This window comes from Ursus americanus, chromosome 21, assembly GCF_024610735.1.
Source record: "Ursus americanus isolate L20-20 chromosome 21, mUrsAme1.1.p, whole genome shotgun sequence".
Classification (NCBI taxonomy): domain Eukaryota; kingdom Metazoa; phylum Chordata; class Mammalia; order Carnivora; family Ursidae; genus Ursus; species Ursus americanus.
In genome coordinates, this window is record NC_142147.1 from 2652167 (window position 1) to 2670669 (window position 18503).

An 18503-nucleotide genomic window follows, 5' to 3' on the forward strand; every position below is an offset into this window, starting at 1 on the left:
TGCCCCTTCGGATCACTACATTTGTATCTGTGGGGTAAATACCTAGTAGTGCAATTGCCGGGTTGTAGGGTAGTTCTATTTTCAACTTTTTGAGGAACCTCCATACTGTTTTCCAGAGTGGCTGCACCAGCTTGCATTCCCACCAGCAGTGCAAGAAGTGTTACCCTTTCTCTGCGTCCTCGCCAACATCTGTCGTTTCCTGACTTGTTCATTATAGCCATTCCGGCTGGTGTGAGGTGGTATCTCCTTGTGGTTTGGATTTGCACTTCCCTGATGCCGAGGGACATGGTGCACTTCTTCATGTGTCTGTTGGCCATTTGCATGTCTTCCTTGGAGAAGTGTTTGTTCATGTCTTCTGCCCATTTTTTAACTGGATTATTGTTTGTTGAGTTAGGTAAGTTCTTTATAGATTTTAGATGCTAGCCCTTTTTCTGATAAGACCTTTGCAGATATCTTCTCCCATTCTGTCAGATGTCTTTTGGTTTTGTCTCCTCTTTCCCTGGCTGTGCAGAAGCATTTTTATCTTGATGAAGTCCTGACAGTTCATTTTTGCCTTTGTTTCCCTGGCCTTCGGAGACATGTCTTGCAGGAAGTTGCTGCAGCTGAGGTCGAAGAAGGTGCTGCCTGTGTTCTCTTCTAGGATTTTGATGGTGTCCTGTCTCACATTTAGGTCTTTCATCCATTTTGAGTCTATTATGTGGTGTAAGAGAATGGTCCAGTGTCATCCTTCTGCATGTGGCGTCCAGTTTTCCCAACACCATTTGTTGAAGGGACTGTCTTTTTTCTATTAGATGTTCTTTCCTACTTTGGTGAAGATCAGTTGACCATAGAGTTGAAGGTCCATATCTGGGTTCTCTGTTCTGTTCCATTGATCTATGTGTCTGTTTTTGTGCCAGTACCATGCTGTCTTGATGATGACAGCTCTGTAATAGAGCTTGAAGTCCGGCATTGTGATGCCACCAGCTTTGGTTTTCTTTTTCAACATTCCTCTGGCTGACCAGGGTCTTTTCTGGTTCCATACAGATCTGAGAATTGTTTGTTCCAGCTCTGTGGAAAATGCTGGTGTGATTTTGATAGGGATGGCACTGAATGTGTAGCTGGCTTGGGGTAGCATGGCCGTTTTAACAAGCTTTTCTCTTCTACTCCACAAGCATGGGATTGCAGTGATTCTTTTAAAACCTGTCACATGTTGTTCCTCTGCTCAAAACCCACCAGGGCCTTTACCTTTCACTTTGCGTGAAAAAGTCTTGGCAGATCTTACAAACACTGACCTCCTTGCTGTTTGTGCACGAAGACGCCTGCCTGGGGACCTTGGTGCTGGCAGCTCCATTCCCTCTGCCTGGGGGTTCTTCCCCAGAGAGCCTCCTTCCACATGTCTCTCAGACCTGGCTCAAATGCCCGCCCTCTGAGAGGCTGTCCCCATTCCCCTGTATCACATCACTGCCCCCATCGCCGGCCCTGCTTTATGTGCATTCCTGCTGATTTTTGCCACTCGGTACAGTGTAAGTTCTTCTAGTTAGTTATGGTCCCCCTTTGGTTCGTTCACGGCCAGCCCGGCCAGCCCACACCCAGCCCAGGACCTGGCACACGTGGGCCCCCAGTGGCCCATGCCTTGTGGGCCCCGAATCAGGGCTGGTCCTAGGTGATGCAGGTGACCACTGAGGCTAGGCCACAAAAGGCCTACAGCTTCTGCTGTGGGCTCTCCGAACACCTGCAGCCCTGAGCCACCTCGTAGGAAATCTGGGTTCCTTGCAGCCACCATGCTGGAGTGACCTGGTCAACAGGCTACGTGAAGACAGAGAGATGTCATTCACCCAGTCCAGCCGTCCAGATGAGGCCTCGGCAAGACGGAGCAGAGACCAGTGGTCCCCCCGAACCCTGCAGATTCTTAGGCAGAGGAAAAGACCACTGTTGTCATGAGCCACCGTGTTGGGGCCATTGCTTATGCAGCAATGGGTGACCAGGACCCCTGCAGGATAAGGAACTCAGATCTGGACCAGAGAGCTGCGTCAGGGGCCCCACACTGGCCGCTGTGGGGGTCGGGTGGGCAGCGCGTGTACAACGTCTGCACCGTCCGTGTTGTCAGCCTGCCCTGCGAAGCCCCGTGGTCACGGTCAGCGCCGCGCCAGCTCCAGTGCACCTCACAGCGTCTGTACGGGCCAGAGGGCCTGTGGGTGAGCAGAGAAAGTGGCAGGAACCAGGCCTTCGCAAGATGCTCTGGGTTTCCCTTGGACCAGAGTCAGTAATTAAAGTGTAACCGGACGTGCGCATTATTCACATGAAACGATGCTTTGCACAAGGTCGCAGCAAATTGAAATCACCTGGCAGGAGGACCCCTGCGGCGCCAGCTCAGCCCCACCCCCCGTGGCACGGCCTTATATCAGTCAGAGCTCATGGAGGAACAAGGTGGTCCATGCCTGCAAAAGAGGCTGAAAAGTCGGGATTCCAACCCAAAGTGAAAAGACGCACCCGCGGGGGCACAGCCAGGGGCAGAGAGTGACTTGGCTCCTTGACAGGAGACTCCAGAAGGGGGGCAAGATCAAAGGAGGCCCCAAAGAACACTTCGGGATGCGACTGGGAACACAGGCCAAGTGCCATGGGATCCCCCGCCCAGACCAAGGGCAGCCGGGAACTGGAATTTTCCTGCCCCGTGCTGAGGAGGCCAGGCTGCACAGAGGCCGAGGCCGGTGCCCCAAGCCCAGCAGGGCATTTCCCACAAGCCGTCCTGTTCGACCCCCACTGCTCCCTTAGCGTCCTGTTTTCCAGAGGGGCAGACCAAGCCCCAGAGGCTCAGGCGACGGCCCCAGGCCCGGCACTGTCCAAGGGGGCTCTCCGTCCCCGCCCAGATCTGTCTGCGAACAAGGCCTATTTCTTTAAAGCAACTTTTCCGGGACGTGCCCTATGTACAATAAAAGTCCTAAGTGTACAGCTGATACATTTGGACGTGCACGTGCGGTCAGGTAGCCACTGACCCGGGTCAGACGCAGAACATCTCCAGCACATCAGGGAGCTCCAGGAGCCCCCTTTGCCAGCGGGCCCACCCTCCCCTCCCTGGCCCCAGGCCGCCACTCCCGATTGGTTCTGCCTTGTCTAGACTCTCTTTCCCCGAGACCCAGTCTATGCCCGTGGGGGTCTGGCCTCCTTCCTCAGCGCAGTGTTGTGTGAAGCACCCTTTTGGCCGTGCGCCGTCTTCTCCGTTGTATGGAGGTGACCCTCTCTGTCCGCTCACCCACACGTGGACACTCGGACTCTCCCGGGTGTCGGCCGTTAGCAACGAGCAAGTCTGTGTGTGGATAGCGGGTTTCCCTGGGGTAATCCCCAGAGTGAAGTGGCTGGACCGTGTACGTGTGTGTCGAGTGTCATGACGGGCTGTCGATCTCCTTTCCAAAGCAGCTGAACCATCTTGCCCTCCGATTCTGCCCCGGGCTGGGCTGAGACGGGGACATCACTCTGCCTCCGATACCTCTTAGACTCATGACGTGGTTGGCTTAGTTGCTTGGGGTCTGGCTGCCTTCCTCGGTGAAACAACATGTTTAAACCCTTGGGTCAGAGCATTCACATAGCCACGGACCCTTGTAATTCTCTGCCTCCATGGAGCCCAGAACGTTTTGTTCACCAAACACATCTCCTCATTTCATAAACCCACGAAGACCTTTGCTTTTAAGCAGGGATAGGAATTAAAGAGACAGTGTGTCTGGAGGAAAGTGTGCAGATGGGGGAGTTGGCGAGGCCGGAGGTAACATCCCCGCCTTCCCAGCCCACGGCTCTGTGACCTAGGCCAGGTTACTTGGCCCCTCTGGGCCTCAGGATGCTGGTCTGTAGGTGGGAGTGAATGGTCGCAGTCACACTGTGGAAGGAAAGGGAAAACGGGGAGGGAACTTGGAGCACAGTAGGTGCTCAGCACGTTGTAGCTGTTGCTGTGGTTGAATTTGCCTTCCTTTCCGGCAGACTGTTTCCTAGTTAAGAAAGAAAATGTGCCCTTAGGTATCTCTCCAGATGCCGCCTCTACCACACCGGGGTGGGACGACATTGGGGCGGACAGGTCTTTCGTGCCCATTGTTGGCTGCCAAGGGGCTGTGGCTTAATCCAGTGATGGGGTCCTGCCACACTGTCCTGGTACCCTGGACTGGAAGAGAAGCTAAACCCTGGGAGGTGAAAGGTCATGCCAGCAGATTGGCTGGGGAGGGGACATGAGCTGACTGCCACCACCACCCCTCCCCCATCCCACCACGGCCAGGCGTGCAGGCTCTTCCCAAGGGTAACCCCTGGTTCCGAGGCTAGCCCCGGGGTTACTTCCGGGCTGGGGACAGAGTCTCAGGGCATATGGCACTTCCCCACCTCACTGAGGCACCGCAGCTCAGGGCCCACCTGCCTCATGGGGCCGTACCCAGCAGAGCTAGGGTCCCACTGCCATAGCGGGATCAGGGGTCCCCAGATGCAGCGTCAGCGTCTGTGGTGTGGGCACTCTCAGGAGACCCCTGAGGAGGGACACGGGTGAGGGGTGTGCAGGGGAAAAGCAGAGCAGGGGTGCAGGCTGGGGTGGAGTCAGTCTCTGCCTGGTCCCACGGGGTCTCTGAAGGAGAGCCTGCGGCGCCCACTTTGTCCTTGTTCGAGGGGGGGCACTGGACCATGGGCCACAGGCCACCCTGAGGTGGGGATGCGGCGCACCAGCCCCAGGCTGCTCCGGGTGCAGTGGCTTTAGCCGTTCTGGGGAAGGTGCAGGCGTGTGCAGCCACTGGAGGAAGGGCATGCCGGAGAAGACACTCGGGTCAGGCAGGCCGCCGGCCGTGCCCACTGCTCCGTGCTAGAGATCCTGTCACGACACCAGAAAGGCAAAGGACCGTATTCACTTCCTACTGCCCCTGTAACGGACTACCACTGGCTTGGTGACCTCAAACAGCACAGGTCTGCGGCCACAGAGCTCTACAGGTCAGAGGTCTGGCACTGGCTCTCGTGGACCTCCAGTGAAGGTGTCCCCAGAGCTGCATTCCTTCCAGAGGCTCCAGAGAAGAATTCATTTCCTCTTCCCTTCCTTGCTTTTTCCAGGTCCTAGAAGCTGCCTGTGGTGGGAGTCGGCAAGTGACAGGCTGAAGGACTAGGCCGTGGGAGCTCAGCGGGGCACAAGAAAAAGGAAGGGCGGGAGGTAACTGGCAGTGGGGAACAAAGATGAGAAATCCAGACACAGGGGCCTAATAGGATGAGGAATTCCTGCGTCAGGGCTTGGGAAGGTAGAAGAAGAGCCTGTGGTCACAGTGGATGTTAGAACCAGTGATTGCAGACATGGGGCCGATCGGTGGTGACGATTCCAGGAAGAGACTTCGGGGATGAGTGGCTTTGGTTGAGTGGAGGCGAAGTCACAGGCCAAGAGGAGAACGAGGAACCACAACGTCAAGGGTTTGGGTGGGTTTCCCACGAGGCCGCCCACTGCTCCCAGGGCGGACTCTGTTGGAGGAATACTTGCAAATTCACCCAAGAGTTGCTTCCTATTTTCCCCACAACTGGGTCCTGAACGCATAGTTCCACGACTGTGGTGACTGGGAGTTTCTGTACATGGAAAGGGCTCTTCAGGCTCCAGAAGTTCAGCCACCTGGTTCTCGGGGCCAGAGGGGCAGTCAGGAGGACAGACTCTGGACGAGCAGGTGGACGGGTTTTGTGCAACTCCCACTTCCTGGCTCTGCAGCCCGCTTGTCCCCCGCGCCCTCCCCTTAAAATCAGACAATCAGAGACCCACAGCATAGGGTGGTTAGGCGGGCAGGGAGAGAACGTGTCCTCAAAAGGTCCTTCCAGGGTGGATTTCAGTTCCTGTCTCTACCACACGCACGATGAGAAACATGCTTTACACCTCACCCCAGTGTAACCAAAACCATATTCCCCCCACGTCTGATGTGGTCTGGAAGTCTCCATTCTATTCTAGTCTTGTTTACTCTATTCTGTTTCATTAAAACACACACATATACTGCTTATGAGTCATTCCATCGATTTTACAATCCATTAGCCAGAAGTGTTCCAAAACTGTGTCCCCAAAGGTACTGTTTCTTATTAATTAGACTCATTTTCCCTAAATTCAAATTACGTGGTCAAGTGCCTGTTTCCCCCAGGTTGTCAGGGAGGAGGGAAGAGTGGGGGAGCTAGGGACACCCCAAATCCGGTGAAAGTGGGTGACAGGTGATAGCCCTAGAAAGCAATCCCTGTTTGTCATGACTCTTGTCATGTGCTCAATCAATAAACACAACTATTTTCTACACTAGAGAAAGGGTCCTTTCCCTCACAAAGACACTCTGAGGACCACCCGTTCTCAGAAGCCTAATTTAGCAAGTGACCCCGACCTAGGAGCTTGCAGCTTTGCCGCTCAGCAGAGCCACCCCGAGGTTTTAAACTCCAGTTCCAGTCCTTTATCTGTAGTGTCATTTGCAAATATCTTCTCCCATTCCGTGGGCTGCCTCTTAGTTTTTCTGACTGTTTCCTTGGCTGTGCAGAAACTTTTAATCTTGATGAAGTCCCATAAATTCATTTTATCTTTTGTTTCTCTTGCCTTTGGGGATGTATCATGAAAAAGGTTGCTTTGGCCGATGTCGTAGAGGTTGCTGCCTATGTTCTCCTCTAGAATTCTGATGGATTCCTGTCTCACATCGAGGTCTTTCATCCATTTGGAGTTTATTTTTGTGTATGGTGTGAGAGAGTGGTCAAGTTTCATTCTTTTGCATGTAGCTGTCCAATTTTCCCAGCACCATTTATTGAAGAGACTGTCTTTTTCCCACCGGATGTTTTTTCCTGCTTTATCAAATATTAGTTGCCCAAAGAGCCGAGGGTCCATTTCTGGGCTCTCTATTCTGTTCCATTGGTCTATGTGTCTGTTTTTGTGCCAGTACCATGCTGTCTTTGTGATCACAGCTTTGTAGTACAGCTCGAAATCCGGCATTGTGATGCCCCCAGCTTTGTTTTTCCTTTTCAACAGTTCCTTGGAGATTCGGGGTCTTTTCTGGTTCCATACAAATTTAAGGACTATTTGTTCCAGTTCTTTGAAAAACGTTCTCGGTATTTTGATCGGGATAGCAAATGACACTACAGATAAAGGACTGGTATCCAAGATCTACAAAGAACTTCTCAAACTCAATACACGAGAAACAAATAAACAAATCAAAAAATGGGCAGAAGATATGAACAGACACTTTTCCAATGAAGACATACAAATGGCTAACAGACACATGAAAAAATGTTCAAAATCATTAGCCATCAGGGAAATTCAAATCAAAACCACACTGAGATACCACCTTACGCCAGTTAGAATGGCAAAAATAGACAAGGCAAGAAACAACAATTGTTGGAGAGGATGTGGAGAAAGGGGATCCCTCCTACATTGTTGGTGGGAATGCAAGTTGGTACAGCCACTCTGGAAAACAGTGTGGAGGTCCCTTAAAAAGTTAAAAATTGAGCTACCCTATGATCCAGCCATTGCACTACTGGGTGTTTACCCCAAAGATACAGACGTAGTGAAGAGAAGGGCCATATGCACCCCAATGTTCATAGCAGCAATGTCCACAATAGCTAAATCGTGGAAGGAGCCGAGATGCCCTTCAACAGATGACTGGATTAAGAAGTTGTGGTCCGTATATACAATGGAATATTACTCAGCAATCAGAAAGAACGAGTTCTCAACATTTGCTACAACATGGATGGCACTGGAGGAGATAATGCTTAGTGAAATAAGTCAAGCAGAGAAAGACAACTATCATATGATTTCTCTCATCTATGGAACATAAGAACTAGGAAGATCAGTAGGGGAAGAAAGGGATAAAGAAAGGGGGGGTAATCAGAAGGGGGAATGAAACATGAGAGACTATGGACTATGAGAAACAAACTGAGGGCTACAGAGGGGAGGGGGGTGGGGGAATGGGATAGACCGGTGATGGGTAATAAGGAGGGCACATATTTCATGGTGCACTGGGTGTTATACACAACTAATGAATCATCGAGCCTTACATCGAAAACCGGGGATGTACTGTATGGTGACTAACATAATATAATAAAAAATCATTATTAAAAAAAAAAAAAAAAACTCCAGTTCCTTGTCATACCCTCAACCCACCTACTAAGTCAGAGCCCGGGGTGGGGTGGGGTCAGGACGCACACTGGTTGTTTTTAAGGTTTCCCCGTGATTCCAGTTTGCAAGTCGATAGGGAAAAGCATTGTCTTCAAAGCAACAGGCGTTGAAAATGCGGATTCTGACCATTTAGAGGGTCTGGGTGGAGCCGGGGACTCTGCGTTTCTAGCAAGCTCCCAGGCGACTCCGTTGGCCCAGGGACCCCACTTCAAGCATCAAGGTTTTAGACCCTGGCTGAACACAGTCGTCAACTGGGAAGCTTTCAGACCCCACCCCAGACGAACTGTACATGAGTTTCTGGGGGTCCAGAGGCATCTCCAATCCCCAAACCAAGGAGACATAATATTCCCCTTTTTAAACCACAGCATCAACTATTTAAAATGTATAATTATATGCTAGTTTAACTGAACATTTTTCAAGTTTTCAAAATTGTGAAGAACTATAACTTTAAAAAATTTAAAGGTAAGTATTATGTTTCCTAATATGAAAATATTCCTTTAAATATTAAAGTCCTCTAATGCCTCTGTTTGATTGAAAAATCATTAACAGGATTTTCATATGTTAAAGACTCACAGGATAACTGAGGCCTTGTCATTGTCAAGTTAAGGTTGTTTTTCCCTCTCGCAAGGCATTAGCATTAAGATAGTTGGAAGATGGGGCGCCTGGGGGGCTCGGTCAGTTAAGGTCTGCCTTTGGCTCAGGTCACGATTTTAGGGTCCTGGGATCAAGTCCCACATCAGGCTCCCGGCTCGGCAGGAAGCCTGCTTCTCCTTCTCCCTCTGCCCTTGCTCCTGCTCTCTAATAAACAAATTAAATCTTAAAAAAAAAAAAAGGAAGAAGAAGAAGAAGAAGAAGAGAGCTGGAAGTTTCCTGGAGGAATGTCACACACATCCCACCCGGGAGTGGGGAGGGGGGAAGGGTGCTGGTTGTCAGCTTCCGTTTGTCCTCAGGCTTCTGCTCCTTTGTCAAAAAGACTTAGGCTCAAACCCCAGCCCTGCTGTGTGACCTTGAGCAAGTAACTTAACCTCTCTGGGCTCCCTTCTTCCTCCATGAGGACAGGAATGGTAAGACATGAAAGTCACTGTGAGGATAAAAGGGGGCCTTCTGTACGCACGATAAGTAGTATCATTAGAATTGCTCTGGCTTTAATGAAACAGGTGTGATGGCTGGAAGGGGCTTGGAAGATGGAGAAACTAAAAGAACAATGATTTTGAGAAGAGCAGCTAACTGCTCCCATGGAAGTCTGCTTCCCAGCTGCGACAGTGCCTCCTCCCAGTCTCCCTGTCTCCGTGGGGAGGGCCCCCTTCTTGAGCACTGAGGCCCCAAAACAGCACCCAGGGCTGTCGGCGCTGAAATGGGTTCCCAGCCTCTGGGAAGTCGAGCTCAATCCAGTCTGACCAGACCTGGGGTATTTTCCTGGGTGCTCAGAATTGTCTAGACGTGGCCTGGCCGTGTCCGAGCATGCGAGATGAGGCCGTGGGGCCCGACGGCTCCGTTTGGCAGCGGGCTGGGCCGAGCGCTTGGCGCCAGGACGGCCAGGATGACGAAGTGCTGAAATCTCCCTGAGGGCGTCGTATCAGATGGTTGGGCTGCCAGCTCCGAGCTCCACGAGCACATCCTCAGCAGCCGATGGAGAGATAGGGGTGGGCAGGACGCCGGGCCAAGGGAGTTACCCCTCCCCCAGTGAGCCAGCATGGGAAATGGCAGGGTCCCCAATTCCGTTCATGTCACTGCTCAGGGGGTGAGGCCAACAGCCTAGTAATGAAGAGTGGGGTGCTGATGTCATGTGTGATGTGCATGGACCTTCTTGCTTCCTGACTTGAATAGATAGATGGCTGGCTGGGATGATACACGATAGCTAGCTGGCTAGATGATAGATAGATAGATAGATAGATAGATAGATAGATAGATAGATAGATAGATAGATGATAGATAGATGATAGATAGATGATAGATAGATGATAGATAGATGATAGATAGATAATAGCTAGTTAGCTAGATAATAGATAGATAGATAGATAGATAGATAGATAGATAGATAGATAGATGATAGATAGATAATAGATGATAGATAATAGCTAGCTAGCTAGATAGATAGATAATAGAGAGAGGGAGATGGATAATAGATAATAGATAGATGATAGAGAGATAGATAATAGATATGAATGGGCAGATAGATAATATCGATACACTGGATTGGATGGATGAATGGGTGGATAAATGATAGGTAGAGAGATGAATGGGTAGATAGATACATAATATTGATATATTCGATGGACGGATGGATGGATGGATGGATGGATGGATGGATGGATGGATGGATGGACGGATCGTGCATGGACAAAGATAACGGATGCTATCAACATACATGATAGATGATGTAGATATGGTCGGGGATGATGTAGATAGATAAAAATATGGCAATTGGAAAATTTTGAGCAGTAACTGGATATTTGATTATTTTGAAGAGTTCCTGTTTATTTTTAGGTGTATGGAGAGTAGACGCGAGTGGGCCTGGCCAGTCACCATCCTTCAGGGAGCTAATGTGCGCGTGCTGAGGAGAGAGGCTCCCACTGGACTCTCGCAAACCCGGGATCTGACTGCATTAGCAGGAAAGAAGCCGGTAAGATAAGATCATTACTCAGTGCGGGTTTGCTGTCTGTCAGGCACTCTGCTGGGCGCACGGGAGCACAGACGGGCAAGGCAGGGGTTTCTGGCCTCGGGTCCCACTGCCCAAGACAGAACCCACCAGCCACCAGCAGCCATTAAAATCAAGATCGTTAAAACTGGACGACAATGAAAACTCCGTTCCTCAGTCACACCAGCCACATTTCGAGTGCTCCAATAGCCACATGGGGTGACCACACAGGACAGTGTGGCCCCGGAACGCTCCATGGTGACAGTCCCTGCTCCTGGACGGCACTGTTAGGGGAGTGCAGGTCTGAGAACAGATGCAACTCTTATCAGGGCAATGAGCCGTGGGGTCTCCAGGCATAAGTGAGGCTGACAGCCCGGTGCGTGCAGCGGGGCGGAGGGGAGGAGACCCAGGCTGGTCTGGGGGAGCTGCCCTGCCTCCATGCTCCTCTGGGAGCTTGGGGACAGTCCCTGTGCTCACAGAACCCACCCCTCGTGTGGAGACCGGCGTTTGTCGGCTAACCCGTCCTAGTCTTGTTAACCAGCTCACCAGCGTCTCACTGTTCACTAACCTCCAGGGTTAGTCGCTCACTACGTCATAGGAGGCTCTGCGTCTGCGTCTGGCACCTTCCCCTTCAGTACCAGCTCCTGTGCAGGTCCATGGGCATCCCCAGTGTCCCGTTGTCCGATGCCCGTCTAGTGGTACCCAGCACAAAAAGCCGCCATGCCTGGTTTCCCTCGGGTGGGTGACACCCATAACTAGCCTGAGTCTACAGCCCAGCTGTGGCTCAGCACCATCAGCTCCAAGACCAGAGCCTGACACCCCAGCTGCCTGCTGGCTGCTGAATCCAGTTCCCAAACACCTGGAGCTAAACAGTATCATTTCGATGCTTCTGTATTTGCTGGGGACAGGAGGAAACCCAGGCTGGCCCTTTCCACCGAAGAACCCACGGTGTCACTGGTGCTGAAGCTGCTTGTCTTGTAAAGAGGATGGCGCCCCTCTGGGGGAGGGGAGCTTTCTCGCCCAGTGGGGACTCCACGCCCACATCTTGGGTCTCAGGTCACCCCCACATCTTGTCATCTTCGGAGGCTAGAGCACCAGAGAAGAACACGACACCTTTAAATCCCACCACACGTAACGTGTTACGTTTATATTTCCAGATTTTCTCCCGTAAATACAGAAATTCATGAACATAAGTGTGAACATATACGTTTGTGTGGTCTTTTATGTATGTAATTATAAAAATGCTCTTTGGGAACTTTCCCCCCTACTTAATATATCATAATAACTTCTTTGTGTTAGTAAAGATATACAGTAATATCATCCCTTTAGTGGCCCAGCCATGTTCCAATATATGAATATATCATCACTTATTAACGAGTTGTACACATTAAGAGTGTATTTTGGCTGCAAACAACAGAAAACTCACCACAGTGGCTTTAAAAAATCAGGTTTATTTTCTCACGTGACCAGAAGTCTAGAGGAGACAGCATGGTCAGTAGTCCAGTGCTGTTAGTGCACAGATCCCATGTCTCTGTGGTTTTCTCTGTCATGCCTCATGGCACAGAATGACTGCTGCAGCTCCAGACATCATATCCACATTCAAGATAAAAAGAAGGGTGAAGGGGGAAACTTTGTGAAGAACGGAAAAGCGTCCCATAAATCCCTCCAGAAGACTTTGGCTTTCACGTCATGAGCCAAGATGGGCTCACCCAGCCTCCCGTGACTGCAGGAGACTGCAAAAGCATGTACTTGACCTGTGGCCTTTATAGTAGAAGATGGAAAGGGGGCAAGGAACCTGAAGCAGATTCCTGCAGGGCTCAGGAGGGCATCTCCAGGGACCCGTCCAGGATTTGGCCCTGGGACCCAAGCTGAAGAAGCAATGCCTCCTGGGTGCGAGGAAATAGTGCAAGAGAGCTCAGCTGGGAAAATGCCCACGGTAACTTCTGTCTGCGCCCCTGGGGTTGGGGTGTCACTGCACCTGTGGGAAGCCGGGACCATAGCACGGAGGCCAGGCAGAGTGTGGACACACAGGCGAAGGGAGGCCCAGGGCTTGGGCAGAGAGACAGACACCGCACAGCATGAGCAAAGGTGTCAAGGCAGGGTGTGGGAGACTTCCCAGAACCCAAGCCATGGAAGATCAAGATGGTCTTTTATCCTGGTTTTCGAGAAAGCAACATGGCAACTCCAAAAGTAGTTTGCAGAGCCTTCACGTGCGGGACTTCTTACCATCCAGGGAAAGAAAGTGCTTCTCTGGGTTTTATCGTCGTCCCACGATGTTAGAACAAGACCGCATGTGTCCCAAGCGTTAAACAGGAGGGGGGACCACCAAGTTCCAACTGTACCAACGGGAGAGGCAGGAGCCCTCCGGCTGTCGTGCCAGCACGTGGGCACCGGCGAGGCTGAGCACGTCCGCCTCACGTGCTCTGGTTGTGAGATGGGGATCATCGGTGGGACCCGGGGCTGCTGGAGGAGGCGGTGTGCGCGGCGTGCCTACGACGAGCTCTGAAGCAGCATCTCATAGTAAGGGCTGTGACTGCACTGGCCTCGTGATGACAACAGCCGCGAGAGGTCGTTGGACACAGCCAAGGGTTGTTTAAAAAAAAAAAACAGCTGTGAACTTGGGACCCGTAGAAGTGCAACGTGGTGGGGGTGGGGTAAGGACCGACACGAACCTTGCGCGGAGCGTGCGGTCATATCCAGTGAATACTTCTTAAGGAAGCACCTATCTTCTGACTTAAACTTCTCTTCAAGAAATGTATCCCACTCTCATGAATGGGCCAAAATAACGGCACAAGGATTTTCACCATGGTGCCATTTGTCATAGCAAATCACTGGAAACAGCCCAAATGTTCACCAATCGGGGATTGGTTAAATAAACTACAACCCCAAAGAAAACCGTACAGCCATTAACGAATGAAAGACCCACGTGTATAAGCATGGAGAATGCCCAAAGCCGGTCATTATGTGAAAAAGAGGTAATAAAACAGAAAGTAAGGTCCATTCCCATTTTTTATTAAAAAGAAATGAGAATAATGTGTCCCAGGAGAGCACGCAAATAGGCTCCAACGTCTCTTAACACGGTTATCCTGAAAGCAGGAACTGACACTCCCTACATTATAAATTTAATATTGTTTTTTAAAAATGTAATAACTATGTCACTTGTTTATTTAAGAACGTGTTTAAATAAAATATAAGTAGATAAAAATGATTAGCATAAAATTACAGTTTAAAAGTGACTTGAATGAACATTTTAAAAAGTAAAATCTGCTATACATTTGTAATGCTTGAACTTTTTACAAATACGTATTAATTTTGCTGTTGGGGTGGAGGGAAGTATTTTAAATAAAGTAAACGAACAAAAAAATTTTTTGAAACTCGGCTGCTAGCTCTATGTAAACCTTTGGAGAGTTTATTTTATTGTTATTAAACGTTTATTTTACTATTATTCTCCTGGACGCAGTTTCTCTCTCTGCTAACAATAAGGCATAGTAAATATTTGCATTCTCTTCACTTCGCAGAGAGCAAAAAGAACATTCCAGATGCTCTCTATAAGTGCTTTGAATCCAATTTAAGTAAAGAAGTGCACCAAATACTATCAGAGTTGATAACCTATGTGCAACTTTGCTTTCTAATGATTTTTTTTTAAGATTTTATTTATCCATTTGACAGAGAGAGAGATAGCCAGCGAGAGAGGGAACACAAGCAGGGGGAGTGGGAGAGGAAGAAGCAGGCTCCCAGCGAATGAGCCTGACATAGGGCTCGATCCCACAACGCCAGGATCATGCCCTGAGCCGAAGGCAGACGCTTAATGACTTAGCCACCCAGGCATCCCTCTAATGATTTTCATGCAAAACAATTAAGCAGCTCTGGCAGGAGCCTATTCTGGGTTGCAGCTGGACACTGTCTTGCTGTGTCCTCAAAGGGTAGAAGGGGCTGGGAGCCCTGTGGGGTCTTTTTCCTAAAAGCACTAATCCCATTCCTGAGGGCTCCATCCGCACCACCCAATCACCCCCTATAGGCCCCACCTCCTAAAACCATCACCTTTGAGAATGGGGATTTCAACATGTGAATTTGGGGTGACATAACATTCACACCATAGCCCCATCTTTTACCTCTGCTTTCCTGTCTATTGGCTCTACTCTCAGGCAGAAACTGGCCTCATGCACGCAGGATGGCTGCCTAAGCTCCTGCCTTCATCCTGTCTCCCTGAGCTCCCCATCCAAACAGAGAAATTCCCTTCCCAATGGTCCATGACCACTGGGTCTCTTTGATTTAAATGGGTTCAGATCCATTCCTGGCCCCAGCACTCTGGCAGGGGGCATGAGAGACAATCACCTGGTTGTCCAGCCTGAATCCCCAGGCCACTTCTGGATGCAAGAGTAAAGGACCCGACCCAAAGTGAAGGGATGGATTGTGGGGGAGGGTTGGCGTCCCTGGAAAATCCCAGCACTATTGCCAGGAGACAGGAATACAGATAGTGAGCAGGCGAAACCACGATGTCAGTCTTGTCCTTGAGGAAGGGCCCCAGCACGCCGCACCCCCTCTGATCTCTGGGCACACGGTCACCTACCGGCAGTGTTGGAAATGTTCATTTGCAGGATGTTGCTTGGGGGCAGTCAACATCATCTCCACCTCTTGTACCACAGGGCGAGAGGACAGAGCTACGTTTCTCCCAGACCCTGGCCTCCGGAGTGCTCGATGCAGCATACGTGCCACCGATGGGGAGCTCTCTCATGACCTCTGGAAGGCAGAAGCCACTCCGGCTTCTCTGGCAGCCCAGGCGGTGCGTGGGCTGTGGCAAATGTAAGTTTTCGTGACTGCCTCTGCATTCCCCTGCCAGCCACCCAACTCGGGCAGCCCGACGAGGCCTGCTTTCTGTAGATCTCTGACCTCTGGGCAACAGCCCCAACGCTTCCAGTCTTTGAATTGCGCCCAAACGCAGGGTACAACCGCTCCTGATTTCACACCCCAGGGCTTTCTGAAGGCTTTGAAACACCCCCTTCCCTGCACCAAGTCTCTTTCTTTGAAATACCTTGTGTGGCTTGTTTTCCTAACCGGATTCCAACTGTAACATTGCACTTTGGTGGAAAATTTTAAGAAGCCCTATCTATCCAAAGTTCTCTTTTTCTGATGAGAAAAGCAAGGCCCATGGGGGGAAACAGCCTGTCATGTCCGCCAGTTTGCAGACTCTCTCCAAGCCGGCCAGTACCGCGGCCGCTAGCCACATGGAGCCAACTTCCATTTCAATGACTTAAATTGTATCATTTTTAAAGCTCACTTCCTCACTTGCTCTGGCTGGATTTCAAGTGCCTGGAGCCACTTGTGGCTGGTAGCTACCCAGCAGGAGAGCGTGCATGGGGTGTGTTATAGGACGCCTCCTTTGTCATGCAAAGTCCTACTGGACAGTGCTGTTCTAGGGAACCATGGTGTCCATCTCTCCCCCTTCGACATTAATTGTCTTCTCGTTCAAGAGTAGCATTAGAAGGGTGACTTAGTTCGGACCAGTTGTGTTACAAATGGAGAAGCAGAGGCCAGGTTCAAATCGGGACTCAAGGTCTCCAGGGGCCCAGCGAGCCCAGATCCAACTTCCCTCCTCTGATTTGAGTCACCTAGTAATTCAGCTCAAAAATGTATACGTTCGTGTCATATGCAACACTAATCTTATTTAAAAGAGTTGTAAGAGGAAAGAAAAGCAAGCAGGTAGTTATTCTTACAAATAACCCATTAGCATTGATTTTGCGATGCAGTCAACCAACTGCTTTTTAGATAATAGGGTGCTAGGTGGGTTTTGGGGTTTTTTTCATTCCCAAATTAGCCCATGTTGTGCACTGGATTCTAAACAGAACGTTAAAAGTGCTGTGTGTTGACTTGTTCTCTGAGAGGCAAGAGATCACAGCCAGCGTCCATCCCGGGAATCACAGAGCACATCTGTTTCCTACAAGTCGGCCACTCAGGGGATAATATCCCTTTCTGATAAAAGGACTTCACTGGGAGGATTTTTTCAAATCTCTGTGGGAACGTGTTTTCTTGCAAAGAACCACAAGTATTTTAGAGGCAAGAGTAATTCCTTCTCAGAACACGTTTCCTTCTTTCTGTCTCCCTGGAAAGAGCACACAGGCCCTGACCACCTGGGTGTCCAGGGCGCGCCCCACTCGGAGGCCACGAAGAGCATCAAGAGACACCGTGTCTGCGGCGTCTGAAATGAGAGACGCCAAACGAGAGAGCACGTTGGACAAAAGCAATGTGCTTTTCTTCAACACAAGATTTCCTCCCCCAAAACAGCATCAGACTGTCGGAAGCCGGGCATCGTTCCAAAGGTTAGAGACGGGGCCAAAACATATCATTTTAGCTTTTTCGGATGGCCATTCCTGTCTCTGAAATGTTAAATACCGTCTCACCACAGTTGCAGAAGTCCGTCCCTCGAACACAGCCCGGCGAGGCAGCTCTTAGCGCTTTGGTTTCCAGACACACTGAGAGGCGAGAACGCCCGTCGGGGTAAGTGCCTCCCAATGCCCTGGGGCTGCCCCTGGCCTCGTAGAGCAGGCCTTGCTTCCAGAGACCCGCCAGCTCTGGCCCCCACACTCCCCGACTAGGAAGCAAGGTGTTGGAGGAGTTCTGGGGGGGGGGGTGGGCGGCTCCGACCAGGCAGGCTCTCGGAGCTTCGGGGGAGGCATACTGGCTCAGGAAGTCGGGAGCAGAAGGGCTCGTGGTCCCCATTTGCTGGCCCTGGTCTCTACACCCTCCGCAGCCTTTCCGGTATTTGAGGTTTTGGTCTCTGACTCGCACAGTAAGCCCTGCCCGTCCCTCACAGTCATCAGTAGGCTCACAGGCCTGCCCGTCCCGAGGCGGCAGAAGGGTCCTGACCCGGGGAGGAGTTTGGAACTAAGCATGCTCTTTCTCCAGCGTCTGGAGTTGAGGGGGTTCCTGGCAGGGCTTGGGGACCACCTGTACCGTAGCCAAGGCTGCCAGTGCCCCCGCAGGCCCTCACCCTGTCCATGAAGCATAATCCCCTCTCACCCCAGAGCAGCGTAGCACCCGCAGCCAGTGGTGAACCAGAATCGGGGTGAATACCCCAGTGTGCTCCCCCTTTGGGTGGGACATCCGGAGGCGTGTTCTAGGATCTCCCGAGTCCCCCAGTGCTGCTGAGCCCCGTGCCCTCAGAAGTACCTCCTCATTAATGCACATCTGTTGCCCCCGTCCCTTCCCTGCCTCACTTCCCCGCTCTCCTACCTGTGCTTCCCAGGACCACCTCCCAGGTAAACTCCCTGCACCCAGTCCTTATCTCAGGCTCTGCTTCAGGGGAACCTATGTTCAGGCATATGTCTTATGATTGAAGGGGTGTTGGGCAGTTTCCGTCTTCCCTACAATATCTGCTGTCACAGGCCCATCGCTTAGTACTGAATTCCGTCACAAGAGATTCATGCCTATGGGGTTTAAAGACTGAGGTCTGGTCATCTGATCCAGCAATTCCACTTGTGGGTACACCCAAAAGAATTGAAAGCAGGGTCTCAAAGAGATATTTGCACACCCGTGTTCATAGTAATGTTATTCACAACAGCTAAAAAGTAGGAGCAACCGAGGTGTCCACTGACGGGTGGATAGACAGAGTGTGGTCTGTTCCTGTGATGGACTGTTATTGAGCCTTAAAGAGGGTGGGAATTCTGACACTAGCTACCACATGGGCGGACCTCGAGGACACTATGCGGGGTGAAATAAGCCAGTCACGGGACAAAGACTGTACGGTTCCACTCGTATGAGGCTCCC

At 50.9% G+C, this 18503-nt stretch overlaps 1 protein-coding gene across 2 annotated transcripts in view; it reads left to right on the forward strand.

Moving 5' to 3' along the window:
* C21H16orf95 (chromosome 21 C16orf95 homolog) overlaps positions 1–17363 on the forward strand; it is a 520833-nt gene extending 503470 nt beyond the window's left edge. For both annotated transcript variants that reach the window (XR_015727990.1, XR_015727991.1), the window contains exons 15-18: positions 10589–10724; positions 15386–15542; positions 16848–17056; positions 17143–17363. The gene's annotated coding sequence lies outside the window, so the exon portion shown is untranslated. The remainder of the gene's footprint in view (positions 1–10588; positions 10725–15385; positions 15543–16847; positions 17057–17142) is intronic.
* The last annotated feature ends 1140 nt before the right edge of the window (positions 17364–18503 follow it).